Source organism: Nyctereutes procyonoides, unplaced genomic scaffold, assembly GCF_905146905.1.
Source record: "Nyctereutes procyonoides isolate TBG_1078 unplaced genomic scaffold, NYPRO_anot_genome, whole genome shotgun sequence".
NCBI classification, from domain to species: domain Eukaryota; kingdom Metazoa; phylum Chordata; class Mammalia; order Carnivora; family Canidae; genus Nyctereutes; species Nyctereutes procyonoides.
In genome coordinates, this window is record NW_026575121.1 from 59,346,837 (window position 1) to 59,363,113 (window position 16,277).

Below are 16,277 nucleotides of genomic sequence, written 5' to 3' on the forward strand. Positions count from 1 at the left end.
TCAACATTGTGATAAATGGTTGAAAATGCTGTGTGTGCAGCAATATGACTCTCCTGATAATTACATTATCAATGAGGGAGCAGCCCAGGTGTAGACGGTTGTCGGGGTGCATACCCACTTACCTGTGAAGCTGCGTCATACTGTGGGCCTGAGCAGCTTCGCAAGGGGGATCATGGGTCCCAGTAGAAGGGTCTGTCTCCCCAGACCCCCCACGTCTGAAACCCCGAGGCCCAGGAAGGGCAGAGAGCCCTGGGTCCCAGGCCCTCAGCGTTAGGGAGAGCAAAGGCCATGAGAGAGGCTGATTCTTTCTGGGCTGGGGATGGCTCTCTATTTGTCACCTTTGGAAGGGAGTTTGTAAGAAAGGTTGGATAAGAGTAGAAGAGCAGATTCATCTGAAAGATCAGCCAGTCCATGGCGAACAACCGCAAATAACCACGGAGTTGTACACAGCTTTGGGAAATGAGTAGGATGGGGAGAGCTTCGCATGATGAACAAACATGCCCACATTACTCTCACGTGAATAAAGCAAGTTCTACTTCGATATGAAAATAAAATCCATTTTTTAAAAGATTTTATTTATTCATAAGAGACACAGAGAGAGAGAGAGAGAGAGAGAGAGGCAGAGACACAGGCAGAGGGAGAGGCAGGCTCCACGCAGGGAGCCTGATGTGGGACTCGATCCCAGGTCTCCAGGATCACACCCTGGGCCAAAGGTGACCCTAAACCACTGAGCCACCTGGGCTGTCCATAAAATCCAACTTTTATTAAAAATGTGTATATGTGTGGATTAGACTAATTTTCTTGTTTTCTGAAGAGACAGAATGTATATGCATATTTATGTGTGTTTGAAACACATTACTTTTAAGGAATTGGCTCATGTGGTTGTGGGACTGACACGACTCAAATGTACAGGGCAGGCTGCAGACCCAGGGAAAAGCTGGTGCTTCAGGTCCAAAGGTCAATGCGGGCAGAGTGAGAGTATATGTGTACATGTGTTTGTGAATGTATGCATACAAGTGTGAATGGTGGTGTATATGTGTGTGTGTACGTGAATGTGAACGCTGGTGTGTGTACTTGTGTTTATACATGTATGTGTGTATGTGCACGTGTGTCTTTGGACCTGTGTGGACCTGTGTGTATATGTGTGAATGCTGGTGTGTGTCTGTGTACATGTGCCTGTGCATGAGTGTGTATGTGCACAGTGTGAGTGTGTTGGGGAAGAAGAACGTGCATGTACGAAGGAGTCACTGACGAGGCCAGGTGTGGCCCAGCAGTAGCGCGTGGAAGCACGTGCAGGCAGGACAGGGCAGGGGTTTGGGAGGAGAGGACTGATGCGGGCCTCGGCACCCGGTGAGCCCTCCATGGTTCCCAGCTTCCTTCTCTGCTTACTCCGGCACCTGAGATCATGGCTGCTTTCTGGGACAGTTTTCTTAATGAGAGCAGGGTTTGCTTTTGGGAAGGTGGCCTCATCTGGAGGAATGTGGTCGGCGCTGGCCCCTTACCTCCCACCTCATCCTGTGCTGGGGACATCACACCTGGGTCAGGGTGAGGCCTGAGTTGAGCACCGGGCTCCTGGCAGAGCCACAGGCCTGCGGGCTGGGAGAGCCTGGTGTGGCCTGGACCAGTTCCCTCTCTGGGAGCAGTTCTAGATGGGGTGGGAGGCCCAGCCCTTGGGAAGAGGGTGGACAGCTACTTCGGGACCCCAGCTTCTCAGAGCTGGTGTGGGAGGGGGCCTTGTAAGGATGCAGGGCTAGTAAAGAGGGTGCATTTTGGCCCCCATGGAGACAAGCAGAGGGGGAGTCCTGTGGTGAGCTCTGGGGCGGGGCGGGGGGGAACACCATGGGGTCAACACAGGGAGGGCAGCATGCTTGGCTCCTACAAGGCCCCAGGCCCCAGTGAGAGCCCCCCAGCCCTGAGGGACAGTGCCAGCCGGGCAGGACTGCTGCTTTGCCCAGAGATGGGAGCACGCCGGCCCCGGGTTAGGATGCTCAGCTGCAGTGACAGAGAGCAGCCTTTCCCCATCTGTCCCTTAGCACATTACTATATTCAGGGTGAGTGTGGGTGCAGGAGGCAGACCCGGGGTGAAGGCTCCCTGCAGGGATGTGAGTGGCCCTTGCTGGTGACCATGGCACAGAACTGATAGGAGCACGGGGGTCCCAGCAGACCTTGGGCAGGCCTGGCTGCTGGGGCGCCACAGACCGGGGGGTGTCTGCTCCGTGCTTGCTCCCTGGAAGGTCTCCGGAATGCACTTTAACCTTTTCTTTCCTCGACAATGTTGACCCATTACAACACGGGTGACTAGGTTTCCGTTTGAGTGGATGACGTCACTGCGCAGTGCCGGGTACTATGGTGACAGGCACTTGGCAAATGTGAACGGTCGTCTCCACCTTGCGAGGGCACAAGGGCTTTGCTCGGGGCGCTCCACGCTGACGAGGAGCTAGGAAGGGACTTGTTGGAAGTTTGCTCATCCTGTTTGGGGTTTCCCCACAGCAGCTGCCTTCCGGGGTCTCCACAGGAGGCAGAGAAACGAACGACAGGTGTTTGCAGACAGCAGAGCAAGTGTCCCTGGAAAGGCCTTCTTGGGCATCTAGGATTTGTATGAATTTTGAGAGGGTGCTTGGGTTGGGACAGAAATTCTGGAACTGGAAATCATCTTGTGCTTGCTAAACCCAGAGGTCTGCGCACATCCAGGGATGTGGATGGAGCCCCATGTCCAGGGGGTGGGGGAGTGGTCCCTGCTTAGCAGGGAGCCTGCTTCTCCCTCTCCCTCTGCCCCTTCCCACCCCTGCTTATGCGTACCATGATCTTTCACGAGGGTTCATTAAGACACCAATAAAAACCCACATCCCTGGAATGCCAACAGGGTCCCAGCTGAGCTCTGTCTCAGATAAATAAATCTTAAAAAAAAAGGGGGGTAAATCTTAAAAAAAAATGTGCAATACATTTAGCACTGAATTTATGATGGAGAATGCTTGTGATTTCAGATGTGCCGGGAAGCCTATGCTGTGTGCGATGCTGAGACAGGGATGGGGCTGGCATCCAGGCTGCGGGACAAAGGGGACACCCGCCTCCATCACAGAAGGCTCACGAGGCTAGAGTCAGGCTCACCTTGGGGACAAGATGCCGTTCTCGTGGTTTCTGCAGGTGATGTCCCTCCTGGCAAAAGCAAACAACGCAAGCCCATCACACATTAAAGCAGTCCTGTCTGGCCCTGTGCATCTTTTCCTTCCACCAGGCCCAGCTCTGAGAGGACAGGTGTGTGGCAGGAATCACAGGTCTTTGACAGACGGAGGATCGGGGATGTGAAGATAGGATCCATTCTGCTCGTCACTGTGGCCGTCACAATGGGACACAGGGGTCCGGTGTTTGCGTGGACTGGAGCTGTCCTCAGTCCCTAGTGTGCAACCTGGGCTGGGAGGGTGGTTAGTCCCTAAAGAACGCAGGGGTGAGGTCACGGAGGAGGGGAGGAAGGGGAGCCAGGAGACGGCGTGAGCTGTGCCTTCTTCCTCATTAGTAGCTGAGATGGGATGTGGGATGCCCGGCCTCAGCCACCAGCACGTCCTCAGTGCCAGAGACCCCTGTACCATCTTGTTTACTCCTCCCGACAAGCCCCTGACATGGGGGCAGGTGTCCTCTTCATCCCACCTCCCTGTGGAACCATAAGGGACAGAGAGGCTGGGAGACTTCCCCAATTCCTCTCCCACCATCTCTGAAACCCACCGTCTACACCACTGTCTAGGGACCTCTAGGTGTGTGTCTCTGAGCCCCTCCCAGGCAAGGAGGGGGTCAGGTGCTGACTGATCCAGGAGTGGGGGCCCAGAGAAAGGGGATACGGTGTCTGTGGGGGAGACATGCTGGGCAGGGAGGGCTGGGGCCCACGCACCATACTGATGGGAGGAGTGTGTGCAGGTGGTCCGGGCATGGGGCTGGCCTGGGAGCTCTCCACCCCCCCACCAGCCCTGGGTAAGGCGCCCCTCCAGGCCATGCTGTGGGCTGGGAGGGATTGGTTAAACCTTGAGGAGCCAAGCCTGCAGTCAGGGTGGGGGGAGGCACATCCTGGGGTCGGCTCACAGAGGGGGCCCTGGACAGCGGGTGGGGTGGCGAGGCAGGGGAAATTCCCCAGGAAATCCCTTCCTTCCTCTGCTCTGCTTCCTGCCCTCCCCTCCTTTTTCTTTCTCAACTCTCTGCACTGAGGGGGTGGGGTGAAGCTATAAGGAACGTGGGCATAATCAGGAAGGGGCAAGGTGGCCCCTACAGGCTTTGGCACTAGTGGTTGTGGGTTGTCAGCACCCCAGCAAAGACTCCAGGACACACCGAGGTGGGCGGTGGGCCAGACGGTGCAGGAGGGAATCGCGGGGTGGCTTGGGGGGTCAGAGGGACTCGTCAGGGCCTGGCTGGGTGCTCCGGGCCGGGGTAAGCAGGTGCATTGCTCTGGATGGGATGCTGTCAGGAAGCAGGGCAGCATCCACAGATCTGACCTGGAAGGAGGGAGGAAGCCCAGAGCAGGTGGACATGGGATGGGCAACACGCGGCCCTGGTGGCTGGATGTGCAGTGGCCCCTGGGCACACGCGGGCCGCGAGCCTGTTGTGTCTGGGCCCTGGCACGGGCATGACGTGACCCAGGTGGGCTCGCGCGGTGTCGTGAGCTGGTTTGCGTCCCGCAGGAGAGCACCCGGCTGCTGTCTGCCCGGCCTTCCTCTCCTCTCTCCGGGTTCGGGGTGAGCACTCACTCTCTCTCTCCATCCAGTGCCAGGTCCACCTCCCAGCCCAGCCAGCATCCTCCTGGAGCCACTCGTGGAGCCCGACTGGCCGCGGACCTGGCAGCGTTGAAAAGCTTCTGGTCCCTCCGAGGCCTCGCCTGACTTTGTGAGGGGAGGGGTCTCGAGTTCTTTCAGCATCAGGCCCCACCTCCGGGTGGGGGCACCTGCCAGCGTCTGTGTCCCCTGAGTCACGGCCTGGCCAGTCCTTCACTCCCACAGGCAGCTCTGCTCTTGCTGTGGCGATTGCCTTGGAAGAACACAGGCACCCAACCCTGAGGCCCCTGGGGCACCCACCATGCAGGCTGGGGCAGGGGTCTGCTGTGGAGCGACAGCCACCAGCCCAACTCCCGCCAGCTTCTTGGAGGAATGGGACCACGTTGCTAAGTAGGCCACATCTCCGAGCTTCAGTTCATCCACCCGGGATGGGAGACGGTACTGGATGCAACCATCTCCGTGGATCCTCTCAGCCCTGGAGTCTGAGACAGGCCCCTTGAGAGCCCAAGGGTTCGACTGTCTGATGATCTGGCAGGAGAGTGGTCATGGTGGGAGCTGGCGTCCTGGGAGAAAAATCCTGGAGTGATGGGATGGAAAGAGGGTTCTTGGCCTTCTGTCTTACCAAGAATGTGGGCCTGGAGGCTAAGATGACTTCTAAACTAGATCCTGTCCTTGGAGAAGCTCAGGGACCCCAGGAGTCCGGCCTGCCGGGTCTGCTAGTCTGGGGCAGCGGCCCTCCCCACGGTGCGGCTCCCGCGGCTCACTCCCTGGTCTGTGCCCACAGCCAGTCCACGGGGAGCCTCATGGAGCCAGACTGCAAGGAAAGACAGGCCTTGCTCGGGACATTTTGCCCAAGTGCCCCGTGGTGGTTTTCGTGCTGGTCACGGACGCTCTATCTGGAGTAGCCCAGGTGTGGCAGAGAGGCACCCGCACGCTATACCAGCCAGGGCGTTTTCTGGGCTTTAGGGATTTCTCTGCTGTTCATATTCTGCTTTGCAATTTGGAGGTACCATGATCTTTCACGAGGGTTCATTAAGACACCAGTAAACACCCACATCCCTGGAATGCCAACAGGGTCCCAGCTGCCCTCAACTTTACGTGAAGTGGTGAATCTTTCCTTGTACCAGATGCATTCTAAAATACTCGATCAGTGCAGATTAAATGCAAAAAGGATCAATAGGAGAATTTTATTTTATGTAAAGGAAAAAACAGCTTTGTCCACTGCCGAGGGTTTCTGGTTTCATTAGGTTGGAGGGAAAACGGTAAAATCCTCTCCTTTCGCCATAATGGGCTTAATGCACTTGAAGAGTAAATGTGGGGGCCTGAGGCCCTTTGTGTCTCATTCAGCCTTTGCCATGCGTGTCCTTTCTGATTTTTTGTATACCCAATCCCTTTTTTCTATTTAAAAAACCTTCACCCAAATACCCATCAAATGTGACTGTATTAAATATAAATACATCCTCCCTCAATTGTCTACAAAGCTGTGATCAGCGACTCTGCCAAGAAAATGCAAAGCCAACCTTTTAAAGCTTTATTTGAAAACCTAGAGGAAATTAACTCCCAGATTCAGCTGATTTCATAAATAAGTAAAAGAAAAAAAATAAGTACATAAAACAAAAATCGACTCCACCGGCCTCAGCTTTTATTCTTGTTCTACAAGCAAGAATATCCAGAAGAACCACCTCTTCTCCCTCCAACTTTTTAGATTGAAACTTGACTAGTCCTCTGCACCGGGTCCTGCCCTCCACCCTCTCGGTGGCCCCAGCACATCCAGAGGCCGTGGGCATCCTTTGTTTACAGCATTTGTGGCATATTGAAGGATGGTTCTTCTCTTTGTCTGCAAAGAGAATCTTTTTATAAAAAAGATTTTATTTATTTGAGAGAGAAAAAGAGAGCACAAGGAGGGGGAGCTGCAGGCAGAGGGAGAGGGAGAAGCAGTCCCCTCCGTGAGCAAGGAGCCCAACATGGGGCTCGATCCCATTACCCCTAGATCTTGACCTGAGCAGAAGGCAGACGCTCAACTGACTGAGCACCCAGGCGCCCCGCGAAGCCCTTTTAACCGAAGCTGGTTTGTGCTCCTTGCTGCGCACGTGGGCTGAGCCGGTGGCTAATAGAACGTGGCAGCTCCTGTGTCCATCACCCGCTAGGTGTGAACCTGACCATTATGGTTGTCAACCTGTTTTCTCGGTTTGTCCTGTACGGTGTCTGACACACAGCTGCGCTGGAGATTAGTATGCTGAGATGCTCCCATGTAGTCAGGGATGGGCACCCCTCTGGCCTCCTGAGTCTCCCTGTGCCACCAGTAGCTAGGGCCTCCTGGGCAGCTGGAGGAGTCATGACCAGTGATCAGGCTCCTGGCACCGAGTCTGGGCCCATGTCTCCCTTCTCTGATTGGTCTGCGCCCTTGTTAGGTGTACTGATCATTGCCCAGCCAGTGGTGACCACTGGGCTGGGCTGGCACCTGCTGTCCTCAGCTCTAATGTCTCCAGACGGTCCCGTCACTCCCTGTTCTCACACCCAATGGGTTGTGTGCTCAGCATTTCCCAGAGGCCAGCAAGGGAAAGCCTATTTCTGTTGGGGCTGTAGCACCTGGGCTGGGTGGGGCTGGTCCCAGCTCGTGCCTGTGTCACCCTACTCAGGTGACAAGGACACGATCACCATGCCCAGGAGGAAGCCCCTCAGATCTAGTGGGACCAGGCGGGTGGAGGGCAGGGCTCCATGGGAGGTGTCTTGGGTTGGGCCTAGGGTTCAGCATCCCAATGGGAATCTGTTGGGTTCCATGTAGGGGCTCTGGGTTTCCTCGCCTGTGAGATGGGGACGATGGTTCAGTGCATCAAGAATGGGGTGCTGGGCTCTCCCAGTAGATGCTCCACTGCTGCCGAATGGCAGAGGGAGCTGGGCCTGGGACTGGGTTCCCGCCCTGAGTCTCTGGATGGGTGAGACAGAGTGTCACATTGGCCGACTCATCCAGTGACAAAGGAGCCAGTGAGATTTAAATGGCTCGGTCGCCCTTCCTGCAGCTTCCCCCAGGTCACCACAGCTGTGACAGCATCTCCTCCACGTTGTCCGGACCCACTGCTGCGGTGTCCTTGCTCCCTCTGGTCTGAGGCCACACTCTTCTGTCTTTGTCTCGGTGACACTGTCCGTCCACAGTGGGTCTGTCTCAGGCACTTGCTCACCATAGTTGTTGTCTTCCCTGTTTTTCCTCTAGAATATTCCGCCCTCTGACAGCGTCTCTTTTCTCTGTGTTGTGAAGAGGCTTCGTGCCATTGTACTCTGGCTGACAGCTTCGCCTCCCCATCTAAAACCCTTCAGCAATATTTGTTTCCTTGCCTCGATTCAGGCACACAGGCAGCAGTTCTGGTGCTTCCTTCCTAACTGTGCAGTGTGCGCGAGCATGCGTGAGTGTGTGTATGTGTGTGGTGAAAATGAACGTGGCATCACACATTGTTCTAGTGATTTCTGCATCATTAACTCATGGGTTTTCTATGGTCAGCCTGGCTCACGGGGTGGCTTTGACTTGGGGGTAATATTGTGATTTCTATAAGAGGAAGCATGTGTGCATTTCGGAGCCCTGTCGCCTGCTTGCTGGACTGTTCCTGTCACGCCTCCACTAACGAGTGGTAATGCTATGCTCTCCACCGCCCTCGGTGTCCGCAAGCCCCTTGCCCTCTCTCTGGCCTTTGGGAGAAGCTCTGGTTCTCACACATGTCCCCATTCTCCCTCCTGTATGACACTTTGTTCTATCTGACCCCCTCTGCCCTGCTCTGGACGTGCTAGCTGATCGTGCAAAGTGGACTTGTTCTCAGAGATCAGGAGATTCTGGACTCAGGCTGACCCTCAGGTCAGGTGGATCCAAGGTGGTCACTTTAGCCTTCCTGTCCCACACCTCAGTCTGGAGGACGGTGATGTTCCACCGATAACCTGGAGCACGTGCTGCTGCTTCTGGCAGAAGACCCGAGGCTGAGCAGGTTCTGCACCCATGCTGCTCTGGGTGGACTAGGTGAGGACGCAGAGCTGAGCATCGCTGCTGGGGCTCTGTCCACGGGACAGGGAGACGCGCCATGCCACGAGGGAACCACGCAGGTACTTCCACTCTTGAGGACACTGGCCGTGGCTGTGTGGAGGCTGTATAGCTGGAGTCAAGGCCAGTTCCCCTTTGCCCCCATCCACCCCGCTCCAAGAAAGCCTGGGCCTGACTGGCCAGCTCCCACCTGTTCTTGCCTCTGAGGCAGGTGACCCTGGCCTGAATGAAGCCACAATCAAAGACACTGGCTGTGTCTCATCCCCCCGATGCCGGTGGGCACCACTTGCTCCAGATTGCTGTTCCCTTGCCGTCAGCCCCTGCAGCCTCCTGTCCTCCACTTGACTAATGGCCCTTCCTTCTGGTTTGGCTGGCTCCTTCCCTGGTGGGGCTGCCCACCCCTGATCCCTTGGGCAGTCCCCCCGAACCTGGACGTGGCCCTTATGACGAGCTCTCAGGAACACCACCCTTTGGGCTTTAACTGAGACACAGGCAGCCTGCATAGGATTCAAATCCTGGCGAGACTTTACAGGATGCCCCTGGGATGATGGTGGGAAGGAGTATGAGGTGATCAGGCCCTTCCCTTGTTATAACACGAGTACCATTTAGCCTTTGCTTTGCACACTTCAAATAGGTGTAAACTTATGAAGGCTATTCTAGTACCACCAAGTCTGGAGGGAGCATGTGGCTTAGTTGACACCCAAGTCCATGGCTCTGGGTTCTCACACTTACCAGGAGAGGCCTTATTGGGACGATTTGCTTATCCTGAGCTGGACTGTGGTCCTGTCTGCGTGGAGTGTGGGCACCATGCCTGCCTGTACCCTCTGATCTGTGGAAGGAGGCCTCAGGAATGTGCATCAAAGGTGCAGGCAGGTGCTGTGGGGAAGTGAAGGGGGTGATGGGAGGGCCTTACCCCTGAGCAGGTTGTAGGGTGGGTCCTTTGGGAATCCCACAGCTGCCACTTGTCAGCAGTACTGCTAACCCTCCATGCTCAGATGCCCATCTCTGACATGGGGAGAACCATAGTACCTGCTCTATAGAGTGGCTGTGGGAGCTGTGGGTTCAGACACATAAAGCTCCTACAGCACAGGGTGCCCAGATACCCTGGGATGGCCTTTGGGTGTGTCTGGGAGGGAGTTTCTGGATGAGATGAGAGTTTGAATTGTGGGGCGAGTAGGCAGGTTGCCCTCCCCAGGATCTGACTAAAGCACATAGGAGGGCAAGTTGAATCTTCTCTCTGCCTGACAGTGGAGCCGGGACATGGACTTTGCCCTGCCTCAGCCCTCCTGGGTCCCAGGCCTTGGACCTGTACCACAGGCTCTCCTCAGCTCCAGCTTGCAGAGGGCAGGCGCAGGACCTCAGCCTCCAGAGTCATGTGAGCTAATACCTGATAAGTCTCTCTGTATCTCTGTCATATTGGTCCTGAAGGACCTTGACCATTCTCACTAGGGGTCATCTCTGGGAGTGGTGAGTATCACTGTGTCATGAGTGGCCTTAGCTCCTGCTCACCTGTCAGGCCTCGGCAGCCACACTCCATTTCAGACAAGATGTGACAAGAATGACCACCAAGACAGGGATGTGCTAGCATGTGTTTCCATTTAGTCTCCAGCCCCATAGCTATCACAGAGGCCGGTCCTCATTGTTATGCCCATGGTGTGACCTGGAGGAGGGGCATGCAGGACAGGGGACACAGGCAACGGCCTTGGCTCAGCCAGGCTAAGTCTGAAGGTGCCGATGGGGCAGGCCCTTACACAGGAGAAGACAGGCTGGGAGAAGTACTCCCAAGGCAAAACGGCTCCTACACAGACTTGTCCACTTGAGCTACCTCTGCTCTTTCTGCCCTCAGCCCCCTGTTACTGAAAGCCCCAAGCTAGGCCAGCTTTGCTGGCATGCCCAGAGAGGGCTGCAAAGCTACCGTGCACCTAGTAGGTGGTGTAGGGGTCTGGGCTCACACGCTGCCCTACTGAGGTGAAGTGAAAATGCATTGGCCTTTGCCCCCAGGACCTGGCACAAAAATCCTAAAACCTTAGGAAACCTAAAGCCCTAGAAAACCCTAAAACCCTAGGAAGATCCTTTGTTATTTATAACAAGCCTTTTTGCCACACCGGAGTTTAGTCGCTGATTCCTGCCCCAGGAAGCAATCACTATGTAGAAGGGTTAGGACTTCAGCTTCCCCTCTGAACTCCTGGGAGGGCAGGAGGACTGGAGATTGAGTTCAATCAAACTCCAGATAAAATCCCTGGACCCCTGAGGCTCCGAGAGCTTCCCGGCAGTGGGCACATTGATGGTTTAGGAGGGTGGCCTGTGTGGAGAGAGCACAGAAGCTCTGTGCCCACCCTCTCCCCAGACTTTGCCACCATGGTTACCTTTTCATCTGGTTATTATTTGTATCCTTTATAAACTGAGTAATCCTATAAATAGTGTTTCCCTGAGTTATATGAGTTGTCCTAGCAGATTACTGAACCTGAAGGAACCTCCAAATTTGTACCTAGTTGAACAGAAGTGCTGATGATCTGGGGACCTGGAATTTGGGGGACTGGCTTCCAAGGGGGCTGGCCATTTTGTAGGATTGAACTGGTGGGCATGGGCCAACTGGGTGGTCGGTATCAGAACTGGATTGAATAAGAAGACATGAAGTCGTTTTGGGGGAATTACCATTAGATCATACTGGGAAACATCAGACTCCTCCATGGCTGGTGAATACCATGTATGTCCATCCAAAGCCTTGTGTGTCCACCTTACTGAAATAATGCTTGTCCCAGAACCCATTGGCAGGTCAAACCAGGTGTTGCCTTGTAGCAGGAAGGCTCCTGAGGGTGTGAGTGGAGGTGGGTCACTCAGTGTCATTCTGCAGGTGGTTTAAATGCATTTTGTGGGTGAGAGGTAGGGCGAGGGCAGATCCAGTGCACATTTAGGGCATGGTTTTCCCTTCAGGTTGCAGATAGGTGTAGCCGGTGTATGTACTTGATCCTATGGCCACACTGTGTCCCAAGTACCACCAGAAGGCTTGAAAAACAGTGTCCATCACTGGAGCAATATCACTGGGCAAGTTTAGAAAATGCTTGTCAAAATCCAGAAGGATTTTAAATAGAAATTTCCTAAATGAGGTAATTTTATACTTTGGGTTAAGTGTGGCTCATTTCTTGCTGCTGTATATATGGTACTAGAGGCTGAAGTGGTTCCTCTGATCTGGACTCAAGTTTTCTGATGTGCATTTATTTTGAGAGCCTGTGAACCAGCTGCAAGGAGCTGGCTTCTCCCTCTTGATAACTGGAGGAGGAAATAGAAGAGAGAAGGGGCAAGTACTCAATCAAATCACAGATTTAAAGCATCTAGGTCATAGTTTTGAAACATAAAGTAGAATGAGATAAAAACTGGAATAATGAATAAAAAAATGGAAGTGATTTTTATCCTGGTGTGATTTTTAGATGTGCTTCTTGAACAATGGATGAGTAACAAGTTTAATGACAGAGTCACATGTTTCATAAATGTCTAGTGATACCATCAGACTTTGAAAAAATGTCTTCCCAAGGCAGCCCGGCTGCTTGGAGGAGACCATGAGGTATGTTTTGTCATGCTCCAATGTTGGCATTAATATGGGTCGGTGTCAGCAAGGATGAAGGGGCTGCTCTGGGGACGGACTGGCAGGGACTCTACTGCTTGTGCTAACATGATTATTTTGTTTCTTTGGCCTCCTTAGTTGTAACTCTTGCAGGTTTGCTTTTCTAGGGGGAGTGGGCTGGACTTTGCACAGAGGACTGAAATGTCAGGCCAAAGAGTAGGACATTCTGAACCTCTTGAGGACCTGACCTGACTTTTAGGAGCCCAAACTATATGGTTATCGACTTCAGACAGTTGAAGAACTGCCTCTGTGCTAACACATTTTCTCATTGATCACTGCTTCTGCTCCTTTGCTTCCAAATGCTAAAAGGCAGGCAAAAGTGGGCAGTTGCTTGGGTTTACATGTGCATGGATCTGGGGCGGGAGGCAGAACATCAAGTCTGAGTAACTGAAAGGAATTCTAAATTGTTTTTTTTTAATTTTTATTTATTTATGATAGTCACAGAGAGAGAGAGAGAGAGGGGCAGAGACATAGGCAGAGGGAGAAGCAGGTTCCATGCACCGGGAACCCGACGTGGGATTCGATCCCGGGTCTCCAGGATCGCGCCCTGGGCCAAAGGCAGGCGCCAAACCGCTGCGCCACCCAGGGATCCATAAACAAATTCATAATATTTGAAATCATGGTCATGTTCCCTAATTTTAATAAATTTTGGCATTTGCCCTTAGTCTACATGAGGTTCAACATTCAAGATTTTGTCTTTCTTGTTACTAGTCCATCCATACTGTCTGAAGGCAGGTCATGCTAGTTTTTTTTTTTTTTTTTTTTTTATTGAGAAGCTATTATGTGCCAGACTGCAAATCCAAAGACAAGTGTGCAGGGCTCCTGGTAACTCCCAGAGTTTATAGTTTGACCAGGAGGCTTAGCCAGTTGTCCCACAAGCAAGCCATGAGTCGGTCTGGTCAGATCGTTCTGGCTTTGTGGACATCACAACAGCTTGGAAGAAAGCTTCCTTTCGTTTTCAGTGGTCCCTTTGTATTTATCCTGAACATAAAGTCATTATGAGGGGGTGCATGTCTCATCTATTTTGTGCATTCCTTTGTCCCTTCAAGTTAAGTGTTATTAAAGGCCATGAACATCCTTACTCCTGAGTTAAGCCTCCCTGAGCACACTGAGGGCATCCTGTGAGCCGAGCTGGCTACCTGGCTGATGGCCAGGAAACGCAGGTGGGTGGGTCCCTGCTGCCAGGTGAGGGGTGAGCTGTAGCTCCCCAGGGGAGGCTCATCTGAAGACCCTGTCATTTACCTGTTGTGCATGGTGCTTCCGGTCAATACTGGTCAACTTCTCTAGGTCACTTGGACCTTATCTGCTCAACTGAGAGCTGTGTTTTTCTAGCTGGAGGAGTAGGGGCAGCCTGTGGCAGTGAGTTAAGAAGACAGATTTCCAGGACCTCATGACAGGGTGGACACAGGTACTCCCCCAGTGACTGTGACATCAGCAAGGCCCACATTTTCAACAGTTGCCCTTCTGTTTGGTGGGCCCCCAGGACCCCCAGGCTGGCTGGCTCCCCGCGACTCCTACTGCCTAAAACTATCATCCTTCTGTACTCAGAGTGGCCAGTCCTTCACCAGCCTCGAGTGTCACCTTTCCGTGGGACATAGGCTTGTGTTCCCCAAAGCGTGGCCCACATCTCTGCTCTCTCTGCAACCTTCCAGTCGGCTCCTGTCCTGCTGCCTGCAGATGCCAGCTAGTAAACAGTAGGTGTTTACCAGTGCTTATTGGTTGATCGATAATGCCACATCTCTGTTCCTCTCTTTGCCTTGGCCTTAGTCAGCTTGGGCTGCCAGAGCAAAATACCATGACCTGGGCAGCGTCTGTAAGAGATGTTAACTCACAATACTGGAGGGTGGAAGTCTGCTGTCAGGGTGCGGGCAAGGCCAGTGTCTGGGGAGAGCATGCCTCCTGGCCTGCATACAACTTCTCCTCGGTGCACATGTGCAGAGAGGAAGAGAGAGCTGTTGGTCCTCTCAAGGCCACCAATGCTATCAGATGGGGCCCCAGCCTTACAACCTCATCTCACCTGCATTACCTCCTCGAGTGCTTATCTCCACAGAGAGTCACGGGGGGTTAGAGCCTCTATGAGTGCATTGTGGGAGGACACCATTGCAGATGGCCTTGTGTCAGAAAGCGAATACATGGATCCTCATTGCTCACAGATCCTGTGTCCATGAATCCGCCTACTTAATAAAATTTATTTGTAACACCCAAGTTTTTGCAGTGGGGTGAAAAATTTGGGTCGACCATCATGTTCCTTTCCAGCCCAGTTCGAACAACCCCATCCTTGTTTTGGTTCTTGTGCTTTAAAACTGCAGTCTTTTTTAGGGTCCTATTGCCACATTTTCAACCTCTTTTTTGGTGGGGTTTTGCTGGTTGAAGTGGCCCCACGCACAGTGTTGCAGTGCTGGCTGATGTTTCCAAGTGTGAGGCCGTGATGGGCCTCGCAGAGAAAACGTGTGTCAGAAGAGCCTTGCTCAGGCCTGAGTTACATGCTGTTGGCCACGGGTTCCATGTTAATGAAGGGACAATATACATTAAAGTGTCTTTAAACAGAAAACACATGTAACACAAAGGATGATTAGTTTGATCCATTTCAATATGGATTGATCGGTTGATGAAAATCTCATCACCAGAGGCTTGCAGGGACCTGACCCTGTATTTCCTCAGGAGCACAGGCTCGTGTTCTCGGTGAAATAGAAAACATGACTACCATAGAGATCTGAAGGATCTTCAGATGCAGACTGGTCTGTTTTTATTAACTGAACTGGCTGTTTCCAGGATGTCATCTTATTGTCACCAGCCCAATGCCGAAGCTTCAATATAAACATGTGAGTGCTTGCGGGAAGTTGGGTTCTTTGCACATTAGCTGTGACATTGTCAACAGACATGGTGGCTGCTCTGGAGCAGTGGCGGGGGGGGATGTCATTGAAAATGCTGTATCACAACTGGACATTGTCCTGTGTCCTAGAGCACAGTGGAGCTCCGGTCGCCTGACTGCCAGGGAAGGAAACACTAGCATCTGACATTTGTATCTGACAGCCTTTAAAAAATGTAATGGCCAACCAGGGTAGTTTTACTGTTCTTTGGTTTGTTTGTTTTTAAGTATAAATGCTGCTTTCCTAATAAAACACTGAAGATGACACATTCCTTGCTTACCAGTGCCAGCTGTGCTGTTTGGGTGAGCCAGCAGAGGAACTGCCCCACGGGCTGCCAGCTTTTTAAGGGCATCCTTTCCATCTTGGTTAGTCCCGTGCTGCCCCAGGTGCCAGCGTGAACATGCCATTGGCTGGGGCACCTGCAACGCCAAGTTACTACACCATAGATTCTATTTACATAATATCAAGTGCAGGTTTCTTTGGCAACCCTGCTAGCTTAGCCATTATTGGTCAAATTTTAATGAAAAGAGAAGTGCCATGCATGTGGAGAATGCCATTTTAGCAGCAGTTCCCTGTATCATTTAAACATTTGCCCCAAAACTGTTTTTGTGAGCCACTGAGTCCTTGCAAACTTCTTCCTTGGGGAATGAAAACAAACCAGCCAACAGACACGCACCCTCAGGGCAGCCCCAGGACAGCCGGTCCGGGTGCAGGGCGACTGGGTCCAGCATCTGGGACACGGGGCCATTGTTTGCAGCCGTAGGTTTTCCCACTTTAAATGGAAGGATGTCCTGGCATGAGGGAGGCTGCTCCTCCACGGAGCCCAGGTCAAGCCTGGCCCCGCATGACAGCGGTGACTCAAGCCGATCACGGACACCCAGCGGCCCTCCGACGTTGCCGTGACAGGCGTTCGTTCCTCATGAACTTTGTCCCTGGGTGTGTGTTTTTGGAGCGTGCCGGGGTGACATTCAGCCTCTACATTCATTTTTATGATAATTCCGAGTAAA